General features: G+C 34.3%; 1 long non-coding RNA gene across 1 annotated transcript; it reads left to right on the top strand.

Annotated features, from left to right (window-relative positions):
- The first annotated feature begins 425 nt into the window (after positions 1-425).
- Positions 426-1,748, top strand: LOC142310018 (uncharacterized). Its single transcript, XR_012754059.1, has 3 exons — positions 426-736; positions 1,453-1,603; positions 1,729-1,748. It is a non-coding gene; the product is annotated as an uncharacterized LOC142310018 (long non-coding RNA).
- Positions 1,749-4,507: the final 2,759 nt, after the last annotated feature.

Consider the following 4,507-nt stretch of genomic DNA (forward strand, 5'->3'; position numbering starts at 1 on the left):
AGGAAAAAAAAGTCACTTGCGCACAGTACTTCAGAATTCTCATTCACTTTGCTGGCATAATGATAGACGTGTATACACAGCCTAAGGCCTGCAACACACATTCGTGCCTCCGGTACGTGTTTGTCATTTTTTACACGTACCGGAGACACGTGCTTATGTTGACACAGTCCTTTTAATATAAATAGCCTCACGTCAGTGTTTTGGCACGGAGCGTGTGTCCGTTCCGTGCCTACGTTTGACCGTGCCGAAAAAGCGCTGACATGTCCGTTTTCCCCCGGCATAACGTCCTCACGGATCCATTAAATCCTATGGGTCCGTGTTTGCACGTACGTGATACGGATGGCCTCCGTATGCTATCCGTGTGGTCCGTGTCCGTGTTTTAAAAATCAAGGTTGTTACAATTTCAAATACTTTCAGGTGGCGTAGCTAACATATTTTTTTTGCTCAAAACTTACTTTGCATTTGCAGAAGGAGTGAGCAAGCAAGCAGTTGTAGTTCTGTGTAGTGAAAGAACTTTTTTGACCAAAATTTCTGCTTCCAAATATAATAATGGCTCCACGGGTGGACACGGAGAAACTGATATCAGCTGTCGAGACTCACCCACCATTATGGGATACACGTGTTGATGGTTACCATGACAGACTGACAGTTGACCGCCATTGGCTTCAAGTTGCTGAGGAAGTGTACCCCAATAATGCATGGGATAGATGTTCGCCTTCAAAGCGTGCTAAATATGGTAAGTGTTTTTATTTTTTTTTCGAGGTTTTTTTTTAATATATATTTCTTTTTTTTTTATAATTTCAAACTGTGAATGTTTTGTTATTGTAATGTTCTTTTTTAGTAAAATTAACTTTGTGAAGAATTGTTATATGTAATAATCTATTTATTGAGTTAATGTTAAATTTTTATAAATGTTACCTAACTTTACAAAACTTCAATAATTCAAAGTAAACTTTAATTTGTAATATGATTTTGAATTCTTCATGAAGTTAATTAATTAACAGATAAAACTGTCATGTGAATTTCAATTCCATGTTTTATTAGTCTAATTTTTGTATCCCAATTTCTAATCATGTTTGGTTAATTCTGGATGTTTTTTTTTTATTTTTTTATTTTTTTTTTAATAACATTTCAATATCATGACCTAAATTAATAAAATAATATTTCTCAATTTTTTTTACAAATTTTTCTTGTTTATAAAAAAACCTACCTTTTTAAAATCTATATCACAATTACTTCCAAGATAATTCCAGAGAAATATTATTTTGTTATGTGTGAATGTATAAAAATGCTTTTTAGTGAAGAATATCTTAAATAATGTATTTTCCTCTAATGTATTAGTCCACCTTTATTATTTAAAATTGTATATTACATTTAGCAAACATTATTATCATTAATGTGTGCAGAATTATGCTGAATGTTGCAAGTGACATATTTTTTTAAATTCAACAGTTGACTTGGTAAAAAGGCGTTGGCGTTCAGCACGTGATCAGTACCGAAGGGAGTACAACCCTATGCCATCCTCATCCAGCCAAGGCCGCAAACGCAGATATGTTTACTATGAACAAATAAGCTTCCTAGCACCCATCTTAGAAGTAACACAGTTTTTTGTTATATATTTTTTTTTTTTTTTTTTCAATAATTTTTCTTTAAAATTTCTTTATTTTCTGAAGGTAATTTTAAAAATATAAATGTAATGATTGTAATATGTTATCTAATTTAATATAGAACGGAGGATAATCTAGACAATTCCGATGAACAACCAACAGCTGGTCCCTCTGCTACAGCCACCTCAGCATCAAAACAAGAACCTGGCAGAGAAGACAGTGAAAATCAAGAGATTCAACAAGATGCAGCAGCAGCAACTGAATCACATGAGGGTGGGACAGAGAGTGCACAAACCAACACCCAAGGCTCATCAACACAACAAACAACCACACCAGCAACACAATCAACACAAACAAATGTACTTCCACGTTTTGCACCACAACCTCTCCGTGCAAGAAGAATTCGCAGACCTGAGGACATGAGATCCTTACCGGAAATAATTGACACACGCATTATTCACATAATGAACACTTTAATTCCAGAAACAGATGCCGAGCGTTTTTGTCGGTCTTTATCTACTAGCTTAACCAAAATTGCATCCGATAGGCAGGAACGTGTACGTGCTGCTATGCTGACCCTACTTTCAGCTAGTCAGGCAGAACAGGAACCAGTGAGAGTTTATGAGGCCATAGAAAATTGGCGTACCATTATGCAACAACATACAGTCCCAAACACAACAGACAATCAAAATACCATTTCAACACAAACAACAATGGCAACAGTAATTGTCACTAATCCAGTATTACAACAATCTGGTCAACCTTCTATTGCTTCAAGTACGGTATTCCCAACACCAATTAGACAAGGGTATGTTTTAACCAATACTGGCGCCTTAAGCACTGTACAAAGTGCAACCTCACAGCAACCCATAAACTATATGAATTTACAACCCACTCCAAGTACTAGTTACTTTACTCAACCCACAAATATTGGTGCTTTACCTAACTTGTTTCCTGGTTCAACATACCCACAATCATTCATGATGCCTCATTATCCAATCTCAACTATGTTACCTACACCACACTTACAAACATCAGTCAACTATCCTCAAGGTCAACAACATACACACACACAATACCCACTTACCCATGTAGACCCACAGGTGTACTCAACAACAGGCAATGTGTTGGGCCAAACAAGCATGCAACAGACTGTTCCACACACTACTGTAGTTAGTAATAGGAATGTTGTTTAGCAAACAACTGCTTCCATTCCTGAAAATACTATTGCTGAGGCCACCCAAAACAACATACTCAGCAACACTCAGGTTACTTCCCTAGAAGATCTTGTAGACTTATGATACACATTTTTGTTAATCTTTACATTCAACCAACAAATATGATGAATGGGCCAAAAAAAAAAAAATTGGGTTTGCCAAAAATGTTTAAACTCAGAGTCTTAAAAATACAAAAAAAGGCATGTGTGATTATATTTTGTGCCGGATGACATATATGTTTTATGCCATGGATATGTTTAATTTTTTATGAACACATTTGTACCAAACCAATTTGATGGGTAGATGAGTTCTTATATTCTAAAAACAAAGTTTACAATTATTATGTCTATGTAAATGTCCAACATGAGACCAACATAATTGGTCGAAAATTTAACAACATTGTAAGCAATGCAAAAAATTTTGCAAGTGTACTATTTTAAGTAAAGTATATGAAAAATTTTTTAAGAAAAAAAAAAAATGTTAATTTTGTAAAAGTTTCCAGAAGATGAGCAAGATTTTTTTTTTTATTTGGAAACTAAAAAAGAACATCATTACTTTTTGGAATAATAGGCATATTATTAATAAAAAAATATGTTTTAAAAATAAATATTCTGTTTCTTTTTTTAATGTATATATAATATTGCATTTTTTCCATAGACGATTAACATTATTAATTTTGTAATTTTAAACAAAAAAAAAATCATGATACTAACACAGAAATTTACAAACACATACATACAACATTCAGAAATCCATGTTGTTAACAGAAATGTAAGTTGTTGATTAACGCATTTTCACTTTAATACAAGTAAGCTTTAAGCTCTTAGATTTTTTAAACTAAGTAAACATTTTCGTCTAAGTGAAAAAAATACATTGTCAATCAAAAATTGCCATTAAAATTTTAACAAACATCATTATTATTATTAGCATCAAAACAATTAAAGTAATCAGTAAATAGTTTTCTAATTTGTAATCCAGATGTCACGGAATTATGAGACATAGGTTCTCCTGTTGGATTAACAACATGGTTTATCTGAAACTCATCATCAACATAAGTTCCTCCTTCATGTATCCGACAGAAATTGTGAAGCACTATGGTAGCCTTGATGACAGATTTGACAGAGTTTGGCTGCAACTGAATAGTTGTGTGATAAATGCGCCATTTGTTAGATAATATACCAAATGCACACTCCACATAACGTCTTGCTTTAGTTAGCCGATAATTAAAGTACTGTTTCCTGTCATCAATTGATCTCCTTGGATATGGTCGCATAACATGTTTGGATAATGCAAATCCTGCATCTGCTACCATGACATATGGTGCCAACGGTCCAGATGTACCAGGTAGGGCAACTGGGGGTGGGATCAATAATGAATTTTCTTGCAGGCGTTGGGCTAATCTTGATGAACGGAAAATACGGGCATCTGAGGCACTACCATAGGCCCCAATGTCTGCATAAATAAAACGGTATTCTGTGTCAACCAATGCCAAAATAACAACCGAAAAAAACTTATGAAAATTGAAATAACGGGAACCAGAGTTTGGTGGTTTTTTAACTCTGAAATGCTTGCCATCCAAAGCTCCTATGCAGTTAGGAAAGTCCACAGAGTCATTGAAGCCCTTAGAGATTTTCAACCAATCTTGTCTGTTTGGCTGAGGCATCATTTGGTCTTTTAAATGTT

This window comes from Anomaloglossus baeobatrachus, chromosome 5 (genome assembly GCF_048569485.1).
Source record: "Anomaloglossus baeobatrachus isolate aAnoBae1 chromosome 5, aAnoBae1.hap1, whole genome shotgun sequence".
In the NCBI taxonomy this organism is placed as follows: domain Eukaryota; kingdom Metazoa; phylum Chordata; class Amphibia; order Anura; family Aromobatidae; genus Anomaloglossus; species Anomaloglossus baeobatrachus.